This window comes from Phalacrocorax carbo, chromosome 5 (assembly GCF_963921805.1).
Source record: "Phalacrocorax carbo chromosome 5, bPhaCar2.1, whole genome shotgun sequence".
NCBI classification, from domain to species: Eukaryota; Metazoa; Chordata; class Aves; order Suliformes; family Phalacrocoracidae; genus Phalacrocorax; species Phalacrocorax carbo.
In genome coordinates, this window is record NC_087517.1 from 51921543 (window position 1) to 51946178 (window position 24636).

At 42.1% G+C, this 24636-nt stretch overlaps 1 protein-coding gene across 12 annotated transcripts in view; it reads left to right on the forward strand.

Moving 5' to 3' along the window:
- The window catches only part of TSPAN4 (tetraspanin 4), a 462762-nt gene that overhangs the window by 207982 nt on the left and 230144 nt on the right, over positions 1–24636 (forward strand). Inside the window, exon 4 of one of the 12 annotated variants that reach the window (XM_064452456.1) lies at positions 14393–14513. The exons of the other annotated variants lie outside the window; for them this stretch is intronic. The gene's annotated coding sequence lies outside the window, so the exon portion shown is untranslated. The remainder of the gene's footprint in view (positions 1–14392; positions 14514–24636) is intronic. 12 annotated transcript variants of the gene reach the window in all.

Consider the following 24636-nt stretch of genomic DNA (forward strand, 5'->3'; position numbering starts at 1 on the left):
ATGCCCTCAAGGTCTGTAATATATATTGGGTGTTGCATCATCCTTATAATGAATATTCTACTGGCTATTCTACTGTAGTTATTTCTGAAGTCCCAACCGGAATGGGAGATTTTTCTGCAGGTTGTTGTACTTGGTGCATACTAATTCCTTCTGAATTTATCTGCTTTGCTGAAATGGATTTTCCCTGCAGAGGAATTTGCCTTCCTGATATTAAACTAATAATATTAATGTGTATGTGTTTCTATTTGAAAGTGTTGGTAGCCACAGAGCATAACTCAGTTGTAATAATACTCAAGTTATTGTTGTGAATGCATGCCAGGTTGTTAGTTTTCTTTTTTCCTGTAGCTGTATTTAGTGTTGTTTTAAATACAGGAAATTTCCACTCAAAAAGAACAGCTTCTCTCAATGAAACATAAGAAAATTCTTCCTTGTATTCTCTGTTTCATTACTAGGATTTCTGCAAAGTTTATTTGGAGTTGTTTGTCCCCCAAAGCTATTTATTGGTGCCTATGCCACAGCAAAAATAGTTGGTCAGATGAGAGGAAAAATACATATTTGTACAGTGACATATTTGCAGTGATATCATCTGCTTTATGGAGAAATGCCTTTTGGTTCATCTTGTACATCTGTATCCTTAGCAGCAGGTGCCACTGCCAGACAATTCATCAAAGTTAACGTGATTGCTGAGAAACGCTAAAGCCTTTCTTTTTTATTGCTGTGGGATGTGGTGTAAAGAACTGTGTACTCTGTGGGAGGGGGAAGGGGCTATGCTGACAAACAAGCTGGAAAGGTGGACTTTTCAACTCTACTTTGTTGAGGATTAAGCATAATAAAAACCAAATTTGTCCTCTCCATGGCTTGTGATGGGGAGCGAATGTGGGACACCTTGTCTCAGCAGGAGATGGGAGCACAAGTTCATCTTGAAGGGGGCCATCTGGTAGGTGTGGTAGAATACACTTGCAGGAAGGACAGGGATGAGAAGTGAGTAGGGATTTTTTCCAGTTGAAATGCTGCCAACTTAGTCACACCATCAGCAGAGTCTGGACGCTTGCATTCTTCCCTTGGCAGGTGGCTTTAAAAGCAGCGCATGCTGCTTTGCAGATTGTACTGGGCAACTGTACCTGCCTACCCCACCAAGTGTTTGGCTTGACTACCCATAGCTACTGATGCCTACTAACCAGTGTGCAGCAAGATTTGCTGAGATTTTATGTCTGTCTGAACTTTTGCCCCACGTTGACAAGTGTAGTCTGGAGACCAGTGGAAATCATGAGTTTGTGTATGTGTAGATGGATACGAAGTAGCCAGGTTTGGGAGGAGGGAGCCTGGATCTGTAGTAAACAAAGCCCAGGAGCACGTGTGCTAGTGCTAAACTGACACATGGCTAAGAAAGGATGCTCTGTGGCACAACAGGGTGGAAGCATTAGCTGAGATTTAATCTACAGAAGAAGAAAATAGTGCAAAGCAGACAATGATAGAATTAATGACAACAAATTGCTAGCAATAGATATTATCAGCAGCAGGCATGGAAATGAGGATGGAGCATTCAAGTACGAATGGAGGCACATGCAGGCCCTTTGGTTAGAAGTATACAATGCTCAAAACCAGAATAGATCCTAATACTAAGACAGACGCAAGTTTAGGAGTTGGGAGGTTGCGTCCTTCCCTCTCAACATGCAGCCATGCACGTGAGAGCATCCTTGTTATAGAAAGGATACCTGAGGTGCCTTTTCCTTATATCAACACTTTTACACACAGAAAATAAGCAGCAGTGAAACATCTGAGAAGTTGAGCAGGAGCTAAACATACTTGGTGGCAAAATAGTGATGCTGGGTAGTTTGGAAAATGCCGAGCAGGGAACAATTTAAGCCGATAGGACAAAAGTGACAATGAAATGGTGAGGTCTCACAAGCGTTTCAAGGGATCAAAAGCTCAAACATATATACAGTAATACAATTACAAGCTCAGGGCCTGCAGTATGATCATATTAGTAAACAACGCGATGATTAGATTGGCCTTCACAAAACATATGTAATCAGTATCACCTTGTGATTCTGCCACTCTGTGCAAGGCCATAGCTGAATTAGGAATCAACTCAGTCTCAGGGCACCAGATTTAAATCCTGTAACCCAGTTTAATTGCTGCTTATAGCCAAACTTTTTCTAAATTCTACAGTGATGCCAATGCAATGTTCTTTGCCTTTGTATAACCTTTCCTGCTCCTATTTGAAATTGGGAAGTCTGGGTAGTATCTATCGAAATTGTTTGGTTTATTGATTTTTTTTTTCATGCCCTAAAGTGAAAGGGCTATCAGTACAACAACTTGGATTTATGAAACAAAGATTTGAATTCTAGTTTCTTCAATATTTTAGAAAAGTTGTATTTTCATTTTCACAGCCAAGTTCTGGCTGTGTTTGAAGCACAGGATCCCCCATAGAATAAACAATGACTTCCTAATTTCTTTGTGCTTTTAAGTAGTTATAGGTGGTTTGGTGCTTACCTAAGTGATAATAGTCTTTGCTGGTTTTTCAGGAGAAAGTTTTGATTCCTGAAGTGGCCTGATGCTGGGATTTTGGACCCAGGAGTCCAATTTCAGAATGTTGTTTTTTGTAAAGGACAGAAGTGAGAGAGCGCCTTCTCTTGGCAGAGGAACAAGAAGTGACTAATCACTGCTGAAAGTGGAACATTATTTATGAAGGCTGCTTAGAGCTTCACACATGTTGGTCTTGAGTAGCATTTGTTTGTGCTTGTTTATACCATTCTTCCCCCAAGTTCTATTAATGCTGAGATCGAACTTGAAAAAGGATCAATGTCTTAATTTCGTTTCACTGAGTATCAAATGTTAGGGGTGTCTCATAAAGGCAAGTAACAGAATTCTTAATGGTAAGTTCATCCACAAGGTAGTATAGGTTTTATCCATCCAGTGGTAGAATCTGCCCTTTACAGAAGTTTATCTTTTCAAATGTTGTATGTGTTACAAATTCTTGAGATTCTTGTTGGGTTTCAAGGTTTTTTTCTATGTTAGATTGCATGTGAATACTGACAGAGTTTGGGGAGCTTTCTTTTCCTTCTAAATGGAATCTTATGGCCAAATAAAGTAGCATAAACAATTTGAAATGCAGGAAGCAAAGCAGGGTTTGGAGATCTAACCTCAGTGCCCTGGTATAATTTAAATAAACAACCAATGGAAAGTCCTGTAATCTAGTGCACTTGAGCAGATGTTTGGCAGGATTCAGGACTGCAAGCATTGCTGCTGCATGCTACTCTTTTCCCTTCATCCCAGGGAAATAATCTTGTCAAGAAATGAAAGTGGGAGGAGGAAATGTATCATTCCAGCACAAGCTAGATACAATTCCTGTGCTCAGTATTTGTTAGAAGAGGCTGGGCAGTGAGATACCTTATATCTTTCAGACAGCCTATTGCAGATACAAATTTCAATGCCTGGCCTTACTTTTAGTGTAGATCTTTTTTCTTTAACCAGTATGAATTATAAATTATGCAATAGTCTATCCTGTTAACCTCCTTGGACTAAATGTATCTGAGCTGTAAAACCCAGAAATTCACAAGAAGAGTTGCAGTATCTTTTGATTGAGAAGTTTCTCATGAAGAGTAACCTACAGCCAGTCTGTGGCCTGAGTAACTCCAAGAATGGTGAGGTGCCATGAATACAGGGGTAGACAAGCAGAAGAGTTTTAATTTATGAAGAAAACTCAAATGGGCTCATCTTCTGCTGCAGTTAGGGGCCGAGTATCACAGAAATTGTGACTGTGTAGGGAAAATCAGCTAAGAAAATTTCAGTGGGAGATCTTATGGAAGGGGAAAGTAGTATTTATTTTAAAAAATCTTTAAATTGATTTTACCTGCTGACGATTATTTTGTCATAGATTTCACCCATCTGCATACTTGTACCCACATGCCCACAAGCACAAGGAGGCATATGTTCGAGTGGTCTGGCAAGGATCGCTTGTGTATGATGTAGAGGGCAAAGGATACCAGACATCAAGCCTCTAGGGTTCTTCCTGATGTAACAAGCATGTTTTTGGACAGATCTTTTGTGCCCTTTAGGATTCAGCAGCTGTTGAAGGGTGGTGCTTTGCTGCCGAACCTTGCTTTCTCCATCTTCCATAAATCTTAGGCCAGGATACCACCCATTGCCTGTTTTCCTTGTGGGCTAAGGAGGATAGGAGTGGTGGATGTGACACTGCCTCTTCTTTGGCGTGGTCTTTGTTAGCAATACAGGCTCTTCTTTTAACCCCTGTCCTCCTGTTTCTTCTGGTGTTTGCACCTAGACATTTCAGTTCAGACTGCATTTATGCCAGACTTCGTATTTCTGTAACAAATCTCTCCAGCTGGAATTTTTAAGTGCACCCATTGTAGTCTTTTTGCACTGAAGTTAGCAGTAAAATTCTTGTGGATATGCAAGAGAGGGAGTTGTGTCAGTGCTCGGTACTTTGGAAAATTAACTCCTTAGAAATCCAGTTGTATACCACCTCTCCCCAGATAGGAGAGGCACTCCCAACATCAAGTTTGGACTAGATAGCATAATGTTGTGACCCTGCTGTAGTTCTAGAAACGTAGTGTTGCATGAGCACAGAGAAGCAGTTAGGCTTTTGCCTGAAAATGAAAAAATATTTTTGTGTGACAGTGTTTCCATCTGGCACCTGTTTTCAGATTTGGGTCATGTGAGAACAACTGTGTTTCTTCATGCTTAGCAGAAAGGTTTAGACCTCCAGAAATGTGAACTTTGCTCTAGTGTCACCATGCTGTCAGGGCTCAGCACTGGATTGCTTGTTCATCCAAGTTGTTCCACATGGCTGCTACCTCTTGGTCGCCTTTAGCTTTTGTACCCCTTGGCTAACTGCAGGAGACAACCTCATTTATGAGAAGATCCAGCAAATAACAGAGAGAGAGAGTACTTTGATGCAGGACAGCAGTGCCAAGAAAAGCTACTTGTATAGCTCGAGGAGATTGTGGTTCCAAGAACCAGTTCAGTGAGACTCACTCATGCGTACAGAAAACAGGTACTGGCCTTGGGCTTCTGGGAAACTTTCTCTACCACCCCACTCTTCTTCCCCAGTTTTCTGTCTCTTGTAGTGCATTAGAGTTAAGAATACTAAGTTTATCTGCACAGTATAGTTATTAGTCTTCTGTGGAGAGTCCCTGGTGATTGTGTTGCATTAGTACTTCAGCTTTTGCACAACATATGTGAGTTTCATGGGTCGGTGGCTTTTGTCACAAGAGTGCTTGGTTATTGAATGAGCCTACCTGCAGTGATTTGAATGTTTGATTAAAACTTGATTTGATTCCTCTATCTGAGCTGAATATTCAGCAAAGAGTCTAAAACACCCCAGCGGACTGAAACGAGGGGAAATAGGAATGGAGAAGCAGGGAACGGGAGTAGGGGCAGAAAGCAGCTGCTAAAATGTTCAGCAACCACTTAGAACTACAATTTAAATTCAGTATAATTTCCAAGCTAAAAACAGTCTTCTGCAAAATTCTCAGCTTACACTGTGTGTTGTGGGTGGCTATGAAGAATTCTGCCTTTTAAAGAGTTGGCAGTGGGGTTTGGCAGAGGGGAGGATATAGAAAGTGAGTTGTTTTTGCATGCAAACCCAGTGTTGATGAGGTCTCTGTAACACAACTACCATGGAGAGGGTTAAATAAGTACTTGAGATACCAACTTTGAGCTGGAGTGCTGCCCTAGACTACTTAAGTTGGGGAAGCACGTGCATGATTCCCTTTCATCCACAAGCTGAAGAAGAAGCCAGAGGCTGTGGAAAAAATAGTGGGAAACGAACTAAAAATGTTATGAGTGTTAGAAGGAAACTTCCTGCTCTTTAACATGACATCCTTGAATATATAACCCAGTCTGGAATGAAATTTAGTTGGTACTCAGGTGTCAACTATGTGGGAAGCAGCAAGTTTCCTAAGTACTGAGGAACAGTTTGGGTCTTAGGCTGTGGCAGGATGGGTGTGAGGACTCTGGTAAGCTCTAGCGAGTTGTTCTAACAATAGCATGGAAAATCTAAAAGCCCACAGACCAGATGTCAGTGAGCTCCTGTGTGAAATTTCACCCGTGGTTTATTATATGCTTGCAGCTGTCTGGCTTTTTCACCCTACTGCACTCTCTCCAGATGTTTTTCTGGTACTCATAGTGCAGCACCAAAGGAAAACACCACTAGAAGATCACACAGCTGTATGTGAATAAACCACTTATGGGAGGTGGTAGTCAGCAATGTAATCTTATGACACAGTTAGCAGTGAGCCTGGAGCATAATGGCCAAGCCATTGCACTGTCAGCTTTTTGCAGGTCCTGGGAGCAATGCTGGTAATTGCCCGTGCTTCATCAGGTCTCTTACAGAGTCTGACCTAACTTGGTCTGCCCTCTCTGCGTGAACTGGAAAATCTCAGTCAGCAGTACCAAGGATCTCTGGTTTCCTTGGGAGCTTAGCACTAGGTCTTATTTACAACATGGGATGGATGCTTGGAGCAGCAGGGTAGGGAGAGCATGTTATCAGACCGCCCGGTGCCTTGTATCTTGAAGTTGCCAGCACCTGGGAATGCATCACTGAGTGCTGATGGCAGGGACAACCAAAAGGCTATTTTCTTAACTCCTGCTGTTTCCCTTCTGCATCCCCCTCCGTGTCCATCATGTGATGAAGTTAGCAGATGGGCTGCCCCTGAGGTGACACATGCTTACCTGCAGGGAAGAGAAACTCTTGCACCAATTCCCTGGTGAAAGTGCTGCTGCTGGCAGGCAGGCAGCTCTGTCACTTGGCAGCAGGCCTCAGAGAGAATATTACTTTGTCCTTGTTCTTAGTCCTGTTTGCCAGGTTCCCTTCTGATTGCCAGGCTGGTAATGCATGGGGGAGATAACCCTGGTTCAGTGAGCAGCAATTCAGTCTGTCATCAAACAGAAAATACTGGGGCAGAATTAACAGAGCCATGTGCTAAGCTAATTTGGTATCAGGCTTGTGGGTGTGGTTCTTTGGTACAAGTAATTTTTTGTTCGTCTCTCAGCAGAGGGGACTGAAATCTTCCATAAGAATCTCCCTCTCTCCCTTACAGGCCTGTTCACAACTTTTGTCGTCCCCCTCCATGTTCTTTACCTCCAAAATAAGCTGCTGCCTCTTGTCTCTCTCCAACAGGCTTCCCAGCAGCAGCAGTTTTCACAGAATCGTAGAATCACAGAATCACAGGTTGGAAGGGACCTCAGGAATCAGCTAGTCCAACCTTTCTAGGATGAGCACAGTCTAGACAAAACGGTCCCAGCACCCTGTCCAGCTGAGTCTTAAAAAGTGTCCAACGTGGCCGAGTCAACCACCTGCCTGGGGAGATTATTCCAATGGTTGACTGTCCTCACTGTGAAATATTTCCCTCTCATATCCAGCTGGAATCTCCCCAAGAGCAACTTGTGTCCATTCCCCCTTGTCCTCTCCATGTGACTCCATGTAAAAAGGGAGTCTTCATCTTCTTTGTAGCTGCCCCTTAAGTACTGGTACATGGTGATGAGATCCCCTCTGAGCCTCCTTTTCTCAAGGCTGAACAAACACAGTTCTTCCAGCCTATCCTCATATGGCAGCTTCCTTTTGACCATCTTGGTGGCCCTTCTCTGGACCCCTTCCAGCCTGTCCACATCCTTTTTGTATAGTGGGGACCAGAACTGTACACAGCACTCCAGGTGTGGCCTGACAAGCGCTGAGTAGAGCAGGATAATGACTTCTTTCTCTCTGCTGGCAATGCCCTTTTTGATGCAACCCAGCATCCTGTTGGCCTTCTTGGCCGCAGCAGCACACTGTTCGCTCGTGTTGAGCTTCCTGTCCACCAGGCCCCCCAGGTCCCTTTCCACAGAGCTGCTCTCCAGCCAGGTGGATCCCAGTCTGTGCTGCACTCCCGGATTATGTTTTCCCAGGTGCATGACCTTACATTTCTCCTTGCTGAACTTCATAAGGTTCTTGTTGGCCCAATCTTCCAGCCTATCCAGATCTTCCTGCAGAGCAGCTCTCCCTTCTGGTGTGTCTACTTCCCCTCTCAGCTTGGTGTCATCTGCAAACTTCATCAGGCTACACTTGATCCCGTTATCCAGATCACTTATAAAGATATTGAATAACATTGGGCCCAATATTGATCCCTGGGGGACTCCACATGTGACAGGTTGCCACTTGGAAAAGCAGCTATTTACCACCACCCTTTGGGTGTGGCCTGTCAGCCAGTTCCCCACCCACTGCACAGACCACTTGTCTAGGCCATAACGCATTAATTTCTCCAGGAGGAGACTGTGGGGGGCTGTATCAAAGGCCTTGGAGAAGTCCAGGCAGACAATGTCCACCGCCTGCCCCATGTCAACCAGGCAAGTCACTTTGTCATAGAAGGCCACCAGGTTTGTCAACCACGATCTGCCCTTAGTGAAGCCATGTTGGCTTTTCCCAATCACGTGCTTCATTTGACTTGTGATGGCCCCCAGGAGGATTCGTTCCATAACTTTCCCAGGGATTGAAATAAGGCTGCTGGGCCTATAGTTACCCGGATCCTCCCTCGAGCCCTTCTTGTAGATAGGGGTAACACTTGCCTTCCTCCAGTCCTCTGGGACATCCCCCGTTCTCCATGACTTCTTGAAGATTATGGAGAGTGGCCTTGCAATGATGTCAGCGAGCTCTCTCAACACCCTCAGGTGGATGGCGTCAGGGCCCATTGATTTGTGGGGGTCAAGCTCCTGTAATAATTCATGTACTAACTCTTCCTTCACTGATGGTGGGTCTATGTTTTTATCAACCAGGAATTTGTTCCCACACCCTGTGACCTGACAGTGTTGGTAAAGGCAGAGGTGAAGGAAGTGTTGAGGACCTCTGCCTTTTCAGCATCATTGGTGATTGACTCTCCTTTTCCTTTTAACAGTGGGCCTATGTTTTCCTTCTTTTTCTGCTTGTCGTTGACATACCTGAAGAACACTTTCTTGTTATTTTTGACATCTATGGCCAGTTTCAATTCAAGCTGGGCTTTTGCTTTTCTAACTTCATCTCTGCACACTCTGGCAATGCCCTTGTAGCTCTTGACGGATAAGTAATCCTCTATTTCTCCATCTCTGGTATGCTTCTCTTGATTTTGAGTAGACCCAGGAGGTCATGGTTGAGCCAAGGGGGCCTCTTGCTCTGCTTACTTCTCTTTCGTTTGTAGGGGATAAACTGTTTGTTTGCTTCCAGTAGAGAGTTCTTGAAGAACTCCTAGCACTCATTAGCTCCTTTGTCTTCCATGGAAGCTTCCTATCGAATCCCTCCCAACTGAGCCCTGAGTGAACTGAAGTTTGCTCTTCTAAAATCCAGAACCCTTGTCTTAAAGCTGACCTTCAGCATGCTCAGCAGGATCCCAAACTCCACAATATTATGATCACTGCAGCCAAGGTTGTAATTAACCGAGATATTACAAAGCAGGTTTTCTCTGTTTGTAAATAGTAAGTCCAGCAGTGCCTCATTCTGGTTTGGCACATCTAACATTTGTATCAGGAAACAGTCCTCTACACATTCCAGGAACTTGGTGGATGACATGCGAGCTGCTGTATTGTTCCTCCAGCAGATGTCTGGGTAGCTGTAGTCACACATAAGGACCAGGTTCTGTTGGCCAGGAGCTTGCTTTAGCGCCCAGGTATTGCTTCATCAGCTTTGTTGTTGTGGTTAGGAGGTCAGTAGCAGATGCCCACTGTGAGGTCTTGCTTGGAGATGACCCCTTTGACTTTAACCCAGAGGCATTTGATAGAGCAGTTACAATCACCATAGCTGACTTCGATACATTCGAGGTTTTCCTTAATATAAAGTGCGGCTCCTCCACCTCTTCTACCCTGCCTGTCTTTACAAAAGAGCCTATAACCGTCCATCGTGATTCCCCAGTCATTTGAGTTGTCCCACCATGTTTCAGTTACTCCTATGATGCCATACCCTTCTGAGTGGGCACGGATCTCCAGTTCCTCCTGTTTGTTTCCTAGATTGTGTGCATTCGTATACATACGCTTGAGGTGATTACTCTTCTGTTTCACATCTTGGGAGACAGCTAAGGAACATTTGTCACCAGACTAGTTGGCCTGACTTACTCCCCTGTTGGATGTGCTGGTGTGAACATTTCCGTAATATATCCCACCCCCGAAGTCCTTCAGTTTAAAGTCCGCCTCACCAAGTTAGCCAGCCTACTGCTGAAGGTTCCCTTGCCCCTTCTAGACAGGTGGATTCTGTCCCTCCCTAACATGTTGTAGTCATTGACAAACACCCCATTTTTATAAAAGCCAAACCCCTCATGATGGCACCATCCATGTAGCCAGGAGTTGATATACATTATGTGCCTATTTCTGGCTGCCCCCTTCCCTCAAACTGGCAAAATGGAGGAGAAGATAACTTGGGCATCAATATTTTTCACTTGCTCCCCTAGAAGTCTTTCTTGATTTTCCCCGGTTATGGCTCTCAGTGTCATTCATACCTACATGAAATAGTATCAGTGGATAGTAGTTTTGTTCCTTTTTCCCAGCACTCCCATCACCAGCTCTGCAGACTGGAAGGCTTGTTTGTGCTCTCACTCTCCATGGCTTGCTGAGTTTCCTGGACACTTCAGGTAGTCCTGAAAGTTCAGTCCCATCCCTCCCAATGCCTGACCTCCCCAAAAAGAAATATATACATCACTGCTTCAGAGTGATGTTCCTTTGTGAAATTTGGCTGCTTTCTCTGTTGAAAAACAGGATACATCTTTCCTAGTTTGATTCTTGTCTTCTCATTTTTCCCACCTTCCTAGATGTTGCTAATGGCTTGGACTGTGTCTGACTGTGACTCCTAATCCCAAAGGGTGTAACTGGTTGAGATCCAGGTCACGAGTAACACTTGTGTTCAAAGGATCTTCTCTAAATAATCTTCAGTGCAGATTCCTGCCGTATTGCTTAGTATGCAAGAAAGTGTATTACTGTGCCCTGCACAGGTATTAAGACTTTATTATATCTGGGAACCAAGATGTCTGTGGACTTCACTCAGTAATATAGCTACAAAGGATTTCTTATCCCACTTTACCATGCAGGGATTCCCACACATACTTGCACGCATTGCATACCACCAATTTTTTTTATTTTCCTATGACAGAGCAGACCTCAAATCTCTGTTACTTCTTGAACTATCTTCTCATCTATCTTCTGTAGCAAGTATAACAGGTGATGCACATATGTGTGGGTATATCTGCCTAAAGCATTTGTACTCTCTGGCCAGAGAGTCTAGCTGCGATATCACTGGATTAGTTATTTGGTGCAAGGGCCCTGAGAAGAATTTACCATGGTACTAATGTTTGGGATCTACTAAGCAGTAAGTGCAGAAGAAAACACACCATTTTGTTTATTGGCCTTCCTTCAGTGAGTTTCCAAAACCAATGTTTTCTCCAGTATTTCAATTTAAGATATGAGTTAGCTGGTTTGATGTTACGAGGAAGTCACTCTTCCCTCACCCTCTGCTGTAGGTATAAAGCAGCAAATGAAGGGATAAAACTGGATGTGGAAGAATGTGAGGCGATTATGATGGCTGCATGGGGCATGATAGACAGCAGCAGGATTCAACAAGGAGAGAGGTTTATAGCATCACAGCTGCTGGCTGCATCTTTCTGATGCCTAAACCTGGGTGGAAATCTGTCTGTGCACTCTAATGTCTTGCTGTTGCTGAACCTCAGGAAGGCATGTTCACAAATGCTTTATTTGTATGTACATACCAGGCATATAGAGGGGATGAAATTGCTAATTGAGTATGGCTGTGTCAAAGCTTCTGTACTTCTTCATGTTTTGGCAGCCTAATAGTGGGGTTTGTTTTGTTGCTGTGGTGTTTTTCTGTAGCCATTTGTTGCTGAGTTGTGATTTCCGTGTGTCTGTCACAGCAGAATCCTCAGATGCACAAGGTCCGGGATTTTCACTCAAGAATGTCACATAGGAGACAACAACTCAAGCACTGAGAAGGGTCCTCGGCAGTTACAATTCTCTTTGTTATAATATGCTCCAGCCAATAATTTTCTATTTTGGCACAGAAACAAATACAGAAAACCAGTCAGGTTCCTTTTATAAGGCATTGGCTCTATTTGGCATGTTTTGCTATGCAGCAATAATGGTGGCCACTCAGAGCTGTGCTGGCTGGCCTCTGCAGCATGCTATTCTGTTCCACTGCAGCAGAAACTGAGTTAATTTTAATGCTGTCCATTTGGTTAGCACCTGCCTAAAAGATCCCAGACCACTGTGGTTCTTAGCATAAAGAAATAAGGCATTTTTACTTTTGTGAAAAAATAGTTTGTTTTTAGTAACTTGCTGCTGTCTGCTCTCCCATGGAGCTATTGCTTACTTGCTGTCACTGTTCAGCTTATCCAGCATGACATTGTCCTATTGTTTTGACAATGACCCTAATCTATTTGTGCAGTTCAAAGTAAAGGCTCTGTGGCCGGAAATGGAAATGCATGGGCTTAGGCAGCTTATAATGAAATACAGAGTCTTTTACTTCAGCTGCTTTGAAGACACTGCAAATCAGTTGTTGGATTTGATGTGTCTTCGGGGATGTGAAATGAATTTAGTGGCTTCTAGCTGGTTGTAGTGAATCAGGTGTTTACCTCATGAAATGCATTTTATATATATATATATATATAAAATCAAGCTTTGTGGGTGGCAGGCTTAGCAGGTATATCAGTGGCTATATCAAACTGGATGTAGCTTACTCTGCCAACAGGGATTTTGATAAACCAAGTTGGAGGCAATTTAAAAGGCAGATCATTGAGTAGGAGCTTCCTACCATGGTTGCCTCTACTGTATGCATTGTAGACACGGAGGATAGTAGGACTGTGAAATGGCACTGCAGCACTGAATTAGGGAGTAGGATCAGTAATTTCGTGTTAGCTGGTGTCTCTTAGTGCTGCTGGGGTGGGGAAGCTGCCTCAGTACAATATTAGCATTGTGAAAAATCAGAGTCTGGGCTATCAATCTGATGCCTTTCAACAGCAATAGGTTCAAAGTAGTTGAACAGAAGAGCAGACAGCAAGATACTTAAGAGAAAGCAAACTGTTTCTAATGAATTTGAAAACACTTGGTTTGTCCTTGCTATGGAATGGGAACATGTCATCTGGCTGAAGTGCCTTCCCAGAAAAACCTGTCCCCTCTGGGAGCACTGGTAGGGGGGAAGTGGCTGCAAACCCTCCCTTCATGCCATGTACCATCAGAAATGCCTGCTGTGTCAGGATGAGACTGGAGCAAGGCAAATTGCTTATGTTACATGATTTTTTAGATCAATATTGGCTTTAAAATGTAGCCAGTTGCATTATACTTTGGAGCATGCTTTTGTGAAGATCCTAGGACTCTGTTTGGCTTCTTAAATGGAAGTAGCTGCACACCAAGTATTAACACCAGAAAACTCCTGTCACAGGCAGCATATGCATGGTATTTTTGCCCTTACCTGGCAAATTTGCTTCCTTACTTAATGCCAGAAGTCAGAAACAGCACCACATTCCTTTACTTTTGCTTCTTCAAGCTTGAATTCTCTGGACTCTGCAAACTAACATATAGCTCGGCATCTATTTCCAGAAGTCATACATTTCCCTTGATTTACATTGTTTAATCAGTGAGGATGTGGTGGATGCATATACTGTGAACAAGACAATCTGTATTGCAATCACTTTTCTGACTGCAAGCCTCAGCTTTCATGCAGTTAAAAGATAAGCTCACAGGTATGTAAAACTGCCTCCTGCTTGTTACAGAGATAGTGTTTGCTTAGGCTGTTTTCTGTTGTTCTCTGCTGCCATCAAAGCATTTCCTGCTAGTAATTCCTGCTAGTCACCAGAAACTTAGCAGTATAAATTCCCTTCCTTCTCCTTCCATTGATGGGAATCTAAGCCAAATCAGGAGGGATATTCAAATTCTGTCTATGGATTAATGAGAGTTAAGCATCCTGTGGTCGCAGCTGTTCCTGTGTTACAGGAAAAATACTAAAAATAAAGAGTTGTTTATCTACTATGGAGCTTTTCAATATCAGTGCAGCCGTAGAGGGCAGAGCCTAGTCATATGGGAGATATCATCAGTATGCATTCGATGAAATATAAACGCAACTTTAGCAAGCTGAAAAGGTAAGCTATTCTTGAACTGTCTTCAGTCTATGTTATTCGTGGATCTAGACTAACGATGAAGTGATGAACAGTAAAATGTGTGTTGACCTAATGAATAAGAAATGCTGCTGAGATATGGGGGACTGCCTCCATTCCGGTCTTTCTTGCTGCTGTTCTGAGTAATCTTTTCTTATTTGTGCTTCAATGCCTTTATCTGTCAGATGGCAATAACAACAATAATCTCCATTTTAAAGCTTGTTGGGCTATAACAGTGAAGATCTGGACACAAATGTTTTTTATTTCCTTCACCACAGGCCAGGAGTGAGAGAAGGGAGGACATAGTTGCTACCTGAAAGATGAGCATCAGGGACTTTAAACGCCTTCTGAAGTATTTTAGAGCTGCCCTGCCCACGGTGCTTTTTTCGAGGACTTGAGGTCAGATCATGTACCAGTTTGTATTGTGCTACTATGATATTTCCCCAGAAAATTTCAGTGCTTTGTAAGCAACTGCCATTGTGATTTTAGGCCCCCAGTCAGTCATATCTGATGGCCTTTTCTTGTGTTTTGGATCACTTTATTCTCATCAAGTGGAAGATGAGAGTTTGTGATTAAATGTTCTCTCTCGTCCATCTCTTATGGTCACTGTGTCTGGTCTTTTACAGATGCTTCAGGAGTGGAAATGACTGAAAAATCCTGTGATATTTGTATGCTTTTCTCCTCTACAACTGTCTGATCTATGGTGGTATTACTTCTCAGCTATTTATAGGTCATACTTTTGCAGAGCTATCAGTGCACAATACTTCTAACTTTGTCAGTTTGTACTTTATATACATCTCAGGTCAACTAGAGAACTTCCATTTGTAAGTGATTGATAGTCCTTTGGGCCTGGCCCCTCATCCTACATTCTGGGTGTTCAGCTTTTCTACCATATATATCTTCTTTTTTAACATAACTGTGTAAATAGCCTGTGCCTGTGTGGCCATACTTAAACTCTCTATGTCCCTTCTGTGACAAGCCACTTATAATTTGTAACCATGTTTCCATGAATTTTTGTAAAAAGCCTCCATATACTTTTCCCCTACTGGCTAGATCTGCCAAAGTATCTCTTGTTGTCTGTCAGGTGACTTACTCTCAGTAAATATATATTCCTCGTTTAATGTTTGGAATGCAATCTGAGATACAGTAGGTCCATCTTCTGTCTCTCAGGCAGCCTGCTGTCATTTTACTCTCTTCTTCCAAAACGTTGTGATTCTTGTAGTGTTTCACCTCCTGTCTCACTCTCAGTATACAGCCTGTTTGAGTTCTATCACTGCATTACACAGGCCTAACTTTCCTGCAGATCATGGAATTGGAGAATAATTCATGTTGGAAGTGACATCTGGAGGTCATCTGACCTGATCCCTTGTGCTTTGAAGTTATATTGGGTTGGTCACCAGGGGACTTTTTAAATCTTAGATTTGGTCTTCATCTCCAAAGATGGAGATTCCCCATGTCTCAGAGCCCCTGTTCCAATGTTGGAGAACCTCCTTTCCTCTTTCCCGCAGTATCTAGTAAGAATTTCCCTTATTACAAATTGTGGCCATTGTTATGCAGCTCTGGAGACATCCTGGCTTCATCTCCTGTCTACCTTCCCTTTATGTAGCTGAAGCCAGCAATACCATCCATTGACCCTCTGTTAAGAGTGCTCAAGTCCAGTTCTCAGCTTTTCATTTATCACGTGCTTCAACTTCTTTACAATCCTAGTACCCCTCTGTTAGTCTTGGTCTAGTGTGTCAATGACTGTTTTGTACTGGGGAGCCCACGTCTGGCCCCACTACTGCAGACACAGCCTTGCAGGTGCTGAGTGGAGCAAGCTAATGGCTTCCATTGATCTTCTGGCTTCTTTTCTTTTAATACAGCTGAGTACACAGCTGATCTTTACCCTTGAGGGCAACTGCTGATTTATTTTTAATTTGTTGGCCACCAGAACCCTACGTTCTTCTCCACAAAGCCATTTTCCAGCCTAGTTGGCTAGAAAATAATTTACTCTGGTAAATTATACAGAATATAATAGGGTAGTATTATATGTTTATTGTCTTAACTCTATTTTGGGTTTTTAAACTTTGTTTTCAAGAGATTTGTTTTCTTCTCCCATGTTCCTTTTTTCAGTATTTTCTTTACATCTTCATTTTTAACCCAAGGCCTAGTAAATACTTGTAATATCCAGAACAGTTGTTATCTTATAAACTATTTTAGAGTCTTTATTTTGCAGGCACTACTTATCATTCTGCAAAGCTCAGTATCAGGAAATACCTTGTTAATGCCTCTCAATATTTGGAGCCTAATATGAGACAGCTCAACTAGGGCCTGTTTTTCAGAATATGCAAAAATGTCCTGAAGATACAGCTTTGAATCTTAGTGTCAAATTTTACTGGAGTTTTTTTTTCCCTTTTGTTATCGCTGCAGAACAAATGGAACTAGAGGAGTGAGCTATATTTTTGTATAACTTGTGGTTCATTTCGATTTTTATTTTGTAAATTCTAATCTGCTGTTTCTGTCCAAGTCCCTTGAAATCTGTTAGGAAGAAGGAAAGAACCCAGCTGGAGTTTTGGGACTCCCACAGTGAATTTAAAGGATTTGGGGAGTCAGATATTCTTTCTGGCAAAATAAGGCTACTTGATTTGAAATTCTGTGAAGAGCATCAGCAAGAGAAAATACCATGGTGCTTCTTTAGAACCAGCTTTTGGATGAGAAGGCTTTAAGCAAACATTTTCTGAAGGGTTTGGTCTGAACTCTTCTTTTGAAATGACTTTTCAGTCCTCCAGTTCTCAGTTCAGTCTTTTTTTCTGTGGGCTCTCCCTGTGTTGCTTGTAGAGATGTAAAGCTTGGAAAGCTCCAGGTATCACCATGCTGGGAGAAGACCTGACAGTGGAGCAACTTTGAATAGAAAACACTATTTCACAGGCTTTCTTAGAGATTGTTATTATTCTGCTTTACCACTGGTGTATTTACTGAAATGGGATGTATTTTATAAGTGTCAAAATGAAGGCATGATGCTGTTCTTATGCTGAAATGCCAGCTCTTCCTCTCCCACCATCCCTTACATCCTGATATTTTCTATGTCAAAACCCAAATGTCTTTCTAGTGTTGTGCTAATGATTATGGGTCCCATTTGACCAGAATGTGAAGGTCAAGTTGATTTCCCCTCTGGAAGCAAGGTATGCTTCAGGTATCTAGATCAGAGTTATCTTCCTAACCCATCCAAAAAAGCACTTCAATGTAAATATGGCAAAGGATGACAAAATTAAAATCTGTCATCCATACTGATGCCAAACTAGTGCAAAATCAAGCAGGTAACCCAGTAAGCACTGTATCTAGTCCACAAGTAACAATAAACACTAGCTGAAACAGCTTTTCATGGATGGCCTGAGCTTTTTTTTTTTCTTTTTTAAACAGCATTTCCTACCCTATGCAAGAACAGAAAACAGAGTCTGCAGAGATACACTCAGTTCCTGGTCCTGAAGCAGTGGCAGGCTGAGGTGATCTGTCATTAGGAGAGTCACTCATGCCATGATACATTCCATGAACAGGGTTTTTACGGCTGTATCTATGTTGTTAAACATGGGACCCACCTTTATTACTAGAACCCTGTTTTCTGGGCTAAATTCAGCTGACTTCTGTGTGCACTAAAACCCCAACCAAGTTTAACAGAGCTGCAGTGGTGACAAATTATGGAGATTAAATTTGCCAGCCTAGAGACAGCTGTAAAAAAAAGATGGCACATTAACAGCCCTGTTCCAGTAAGGGCCGTGTCCATAATGGATAGCCCCAAACTACTTTATTCCATCGCCCACCTACATAGGCAGAGTTATTAAAAGCCTTGTTTAGTCATGCAATCAGAGTAGTAAGAACAATCAGTTCTACTGAATATATATTTTGGGTAATCAGATATGATTTAACAGCTTTGGTCTTCTGAACGGTACGGCTTTTTATAGGTTCATCAAAGATCTCTTAAGTGTAATAAATGCTATCCTATTAAATTTGACTTCAGAAGTACAACACCAAGAGAGGTGCCTCTTTTCCTGACAAAGTAGTAGATGGCAGAAATGTCATTACTGAAGTTCATTGCTGGGTGGGAGTGCGCTGGAGCTCTGTGTCTATTTGCCTGCAAAGAGCCAAGAACGTAAGGTGAAGCTAATAGGTAAAGACTGATTAAAATTCATCCCTGCCTGAAAGCAAAAGTGTATTGCTAGCAAGGCGTCGTCCTGAAGTCCCGTGGTGTTTCAGTGGAGGGAGCACAGAGGAGCACACTGCCAATGAGAGGACCCTGAACTACAGGGTGTAACTTATCCTAAATGAGTCTGGTGCCATGTCCGTTCTTTTCAGTTCACGAGTGCAATGACCATCCTTCATGAAGCAGGTTTTGACATTTTTAGCTAGTGGTGTTTTATTACATGGTGTCTTTTTGTGCACACTGTGAGAGGCAGGAAAGTTCCTTCTCTTCTTCCAGCAGCACTTGTTAACAAATGTGCTTGAAATGCTTTCATCCCTTAGAACACTTCATGGGAAATAAGTTGCTTTGTCAGGCCTGTGTCTTCAGCAGCTATTCCTGTGAGTGAGCTCTGCCATGCAAACACATAATCATCTCTTTCAAGAAGTCAGTGATTGCTGCAGGATATGTATTCCCGTATGTATTATTTTGTTGATCTCTTCTGATACAACAGCTTCATTGTTAACATGGAATTGAAACATAACTTTAAAACATCATCAGTCACAATGTCCTCATGTAAAGGAAAGCTAATAGTGAAGGCAAAGTAATTCACAGCGGAATATCAAGGAACTGTAACCTGGCTTTCTTCTCTACCAGTGTCTAATGACTTTTGCAAGTTCCTAGTGGAAGGTTAAAGGGAATGTTGGAAATAAGGTGGTCATTCCGTCATGCTTGGAAATTCACTAGAACCAGGTTATTTGGGACAAAATGGAGAAAATAATTTAAAAAATGCCTAACACTTTGTCCATACTGCATTGAGTGCTGGGGCTCTGGTGCATTGGGGAGGGGCAGCCTTGGTTGCTGTGGCTGTGTGATTGAGACACTGCGGTAGCTATGGCACTCACTGTGCGCCATCACTCTGACGGCTGTGCTGTGTATTGTGAGCCAGCACATCGCTGGGGATAAAAACTCAGCAAAGCAGTCTGCTCCTGGATCCCACAGTAGGAGGATGGCTGGGTTCCTACAGCCCTAGTACTCAGTGGGAAGACAAGAAAAACTTCACAGCAGCCTCCTGAAAAGCAACAGGTCAAAATAATGAGGGTGATGATCCCTAGGAATTAGTGGAGTTGAAAAACTTATTAGACATACTTTCCAACTAAAAGACACTCTACCCGTGATGGTTAAAAGAACTGCAGCACTTGGTTTTCTGTTGTGCTTGGTTAAAACCAAACAAACTTAGGCATTAAAGCAAAGCTGGAAGAGGGTAAATTTATTAGGGTAGAAGTAAACACAGGATATCTTCAAAGAATAAACCTTCAGAATTAGTTTTCTGAAAGACTAGTTAGGAACAGGGTGAAATTCTTAGTAATACTGCCAGGTGCCAGCAGAGGGCATTTGGAAACTTGGCTTTTCTGCTCGTTTATCTTAAGAGCCCCTGTGTAATTTTGGTGAGGTTGATGTCCTGCAGTGCTGCTGTCTTCTGTGTTGGTGCAGGCCTATGGTGAAGGCAAAACTTAGGGGTTTGGGTTTTTTGTGTTGTTTTGGTTTGGGTTTTTGTGGTTGGTTGGTTGGTTAACATACAGAATGTCATCAGTAAAATATGTATTTCTGAGTAATTTCCAAGTTAGCACAAATACTGAGCCAGAAAGCTCTGGCTTCTATCAGGAGGGAGTATTTGGGTGTAAGGTGGATAAAAGGCCAGGAGGAAGGAAGTGAAGCAACAGTGTGTTCTCTTGTTTTTTCCAGTGTTTGTAATGTGTAAATTAGTAGTCTAAAGTAGAACCCAGTTGCTTGATATGAATTACCGTATTTAAGTATTAATTATACCTCCCCTACCCTATTATCATTGGCACAAGGCTCTTAGTAGTGACCATTTTTGCCCAATACTCTGTCTTTAGTACCAAGAAAATTGCACATGTGTAGGCATAGTAAAAAAAGACCAAATAGTGACTTTTTGTATTCATGACCAAAAATCCAGTTGCATTTCTGTTGATCAGGGCTTTTGTTATTTGCATGGAGGTATGTAACACGGTGCAGTACAGAATGGGTCTCATCAGCGACACATTTGGGGAGAGCGGTTGTTAAAGTACTCAGGTCATTGAGTAAATGTGTAAAGGCATTAAAGCATAAGAGCATTTAATAATAATGCTTTTCTGTTCTGGGGCTTTGGATCAAGTGATTCCTATCCATCAGCTTTGATTCAGGCTCTGGCAGCATTTTTCCTGAAGAGACTCATCAGACATTCTAAATGACAGTCTCGAGGCATGTAGCAAATGAGGACAGGATTGAATATTGAGACTCGGTTGGCCCTTTCTGTTTCAGTTCTACAAAGTCTGAAAAGATGGAAACAGATCTAGCTTAGGTGTTAAACCCATATACGCACAGGAAAATTTCACTGCATTTTGCATAAAGCATTTAGTAAAGCATGTAGCAGAAGTGGCAGTAGGACTCAGATATCTGAACTCTACGTACTCTGCTTCATTCCACAGTCAGAAATTAACCTTCATTAGTTCTCTCTGAAAGCCAGATTATACTGCCAAAATGTGGGGTTTGCTTGTGAAACCAACTGAAGTGCATTTCTCACCTTTGCAATATTATATATGGCTCCAGCACTGTGAGGCTATTAAGGCTTTTGGCATTTGGAAAAATGTTAATGAAAATTAGAGAAAGATGTTTTTTAAGCTGTGTAAAGGTGCATTAAGTGGACCTGTTTGTGGTTCCTTTATTTTCTATCATCATACTAAAATATTAACAGATGTGAATTTTAATGTAAGGGGTGGCTTTATTGCATATGTTAAGCAACTACATTTGGAGATTAGTTCCTCTAAATCTGATTTGTGGTAAGATGTGATTTATGCTGCCAAATATAATTTATAAAGTATGTGTTGATAAAGTAGATGGAACAAGATCTTTCTGGCAGCAAAAAAGATACTAGTTTATAAGTGTCAGTAGCAAAGACAGAGTAAAGAAGAGGTGAAAGGGTGCATTTACTGATATAATTTTCATATATACTTTACTTGCTATAACATCTGCTAACAAAATCCACCTGACACATGCTTATATTTCCTTATATTTCTGTGGCAGAGCTTTCCTTTGGCCTTTTGAAAATGCTAGCTTGTTAGTTTGTACTGCAGTACCTACCTACATTGCATTGTGCTTCCACATGCACATGTTATGAAAGAATTCATTAACTTCATCTGAAATAACTTGCAGAACCCCTAATCTTGATTATTAATATTTGGGTGGTTGGTTTCAAAGACGTTCGCTTGCACCTTTTCAGCATAGAGATCTATCAGCTATGAAAGGTGAACTCTTCCTTTGTGGAGACTTGTCACTGTGGCTGAAAAACAACTTGGTCCCTTCTTGCAAACGTGCTTGAATAAGTTGAGAAGGAGCTGTTGGGAGAAGGAAGGGAGATCAGGGCTAGGGGTGGGCTCTCTGTTGTGAATGGAGGACAGAAGAGGGAAGCAGTTTTCTCAGACCTTGGACAAGTGGGTGCAATGCTGTAGTTTTGCATGATGGGAATGCAGTGGTTACCACTATGGAAAAGCTGTATGTTTAGGTGTTTAGTACTGCATGCCCGAATCCACCAAAATTCTTGGCTCCAACTGTGTGGCTAGCAGCTCCTTTTCGTATGTAAGACGTGATTTCTTTAAGCAAAGCTAAAATAATCCCTATGTGATGACAGTGTGTCTCATTCCTTTTTTCTATCAGCACCTGTCCAAACTGTTTTTCCCCATTTCTGTGTTGGCTTCCCTTGCTTTTATCAAGTGCTATCTGTTAGTGAACTACTTTTAGGACAATGCCAAGATTACCAGATATGTGGCAGACCTCCATTTCCATTTGCAGACCTGTCTCAGAGGAATCAAGTCAGTACATAGGTTGTAATACTTGTTCTGACTGAAGTGAGTTTTCATCCAGCCAGTGTAATGATTAAAGCACAGAGTAAGTAATTTTGGAATGACTAGCCATGTGTAATTGCTCTTCTAGGAAAAGCAGAAAACTCTTTAGCAAAGACTAGGAGTTGTTATAATGGTAATTAATAGTAAAGTTGACCTCTTGCTCAGAAAAGCTCTTTCCTGGTACCTGCAGATACCATTAAAACAGCATCCTGGCATATGTTATGTATTGACAAGTTCATGTTCACGTTCCTTGTGCTTGTAGTCAGATTTCAGGTTTGTGTTGGGTACCTCCTCCTTAACGTTATCATTATGCTGTTAACAGTACTATTGTAGAGTACATCAATTACCGGTGGTGTTGCACTGATACCTAGAAACTTCAACAAGCTGGTGAGAGATGGTGTAAGAAAAAGGGCTGGAGAGCAAAATTGAAGCACAGGAATTGAATTACTTACTCAGCAATGGATGTCTATGTCAGAGGTGGAATGGAAACTTTGCTTCTGGCTTCAGTCTGAAAGCCTACTTAATTTTTAGGGACAAAGTCTTAGTCTTTCTTGTATCATCTGCAAAGCAGACTGACTCCCATCTTTTCCCTTCCTTGTTCTAGCAAAAGGCCAGATCTAATCCTCTCGTTCAGCACATCAGGAGGCACATCAAGGTTTTCAAACTCTACATGCTTATTGTAGAAGGGCAGCTGTCAGTAAAGTAGCTGCAGGTGTCTGATATTTAGCTATTACACATCTACAGGCAGACGTCTTTAAATTATTCTCTAAATGAAAAAGTTTCTCAAAAGTTTGTATCTGTGCTCTTCACACTCATAGGTAGACCTCCCACTGACTTCAGTGGGCACTGGATTGGCCCACACAGGGAGAAGGAAAAGAACATTTGAATTTTGGAGTAAACACTAGCTGAGCTGATAAATCCCAATAGCTTTCTCATTGCCATGGCTGTGTGAGTCTGTACCCCAGGGAGCCATTCTACCTCCTCATCTCCTCTCATCTGTTTTAGGGAAATTTCCAGGCAGTATTGCACTGTGCCTCTGTCCTGGGCAGTCTTCATTCAGATCATGCATCTTCCAAAAACACCTTGAAAAACATAAAACAAGGCTATGATGAGCAGCCTGATACAGAATAAACTATGGCATTCAGCAGCAATGGGAGGCTATAACAAAACATGTATTTGGCAGCAGTGTCCTGCTACACCTTTGCCTGGAAGGAAAAATAAATCTAAAAGCCAGATTCTCAGATGAAGCTGGCTTGGGTATGTGGATTGGCAGGTAGCAAATAACAGTGTGAAGAGACTTCTGGCCCTTACTGGCTGCTTACCTTGAGAGAGCAAGGAGCCAGCAGTGCTCCCAGATGGAGGAGCAAGAAGTCTAACATCATGAAACGTGAGGTTCCTCTGAGGATGCTGAGGTCCATCTGGCAGCTGATTCTCCAGCGAGGCTGGTGACAGCTTGAGGGAAGGGCATCTCACCTGTGCCATAGCAGTATAAACTACTTGAGTTGAGCCTTGGCATGCATACCTCAACTGAATCAGGAAAATAGAGCCCCTACTCAAAGAAAGGGGGAAATGTAAGCAAATCCCAGGGCACAGTTCAGAAATCCTGCTGCAGATATTTTCCACAGCAGCAACAGGAATGAAAAAGTCAGCATATACATAGGGGAGAAATACTTCAGTGGTGGTGCTTGTCTGAGCAGAAGCCTCTGCGATTTTAAGATGGTTGGCTGGGTTCTCAATTGGTGTAAACCCATCCAGTGCTTTTGATTTCCTTGTAGTTAAGTTGTTTTGCAGCAGCTGAGAATCTTGCTTATACATCTGAATCATGAATGAGGAGTGTGAGTCTCTGAGGTACTCGTATCAAAACCCGATGTTTAATTACCATATGGTGTTAAAAGCAGATCTAGTTTAAGTGAACAGTGCTTCAATGCACCTATCTAGATAGAGATTTGATCCTTGATTCTAAAGAAGAAAGATGAGCTGGCAGGTCACAGCTCAACTCTGACAAAGACCAACCCAAGAATAAAAAGTTTTTTAAAAAAAACATAAAAGCCATTAAATTATCCATTTCTCAGAGGTATCAGTGAAGTTCTTAAGATTCTTATCTTCTGTGAAAGTGCATACACTGACACATGCTTATTAATATATATATTCATCGTGAGTGTACATACCAGAACCAACCTGAAACCTTCTAAAGGCCCAGGGAATAATCCAGTCAGGGAAAAGAAACTGCCAACTAATGTAGGTAATCATATCAGAGAATAGCAAATTGCAAAGCAAATACTTGAAACAACATTTTTTGTGACTGAAATGTTTGCAGCAGGCCTGTGAACAGACAGAAGCTTTTCACATGTGCAGAAGGGAAATGGGCACCCAGGTTCTCCTGAAACCCATGTTCCCTATTTAGTACATTCCCTGATCCTTTTCATAAGAAATTATATACTGGTAAAACTCAGTCATCTCATAGATG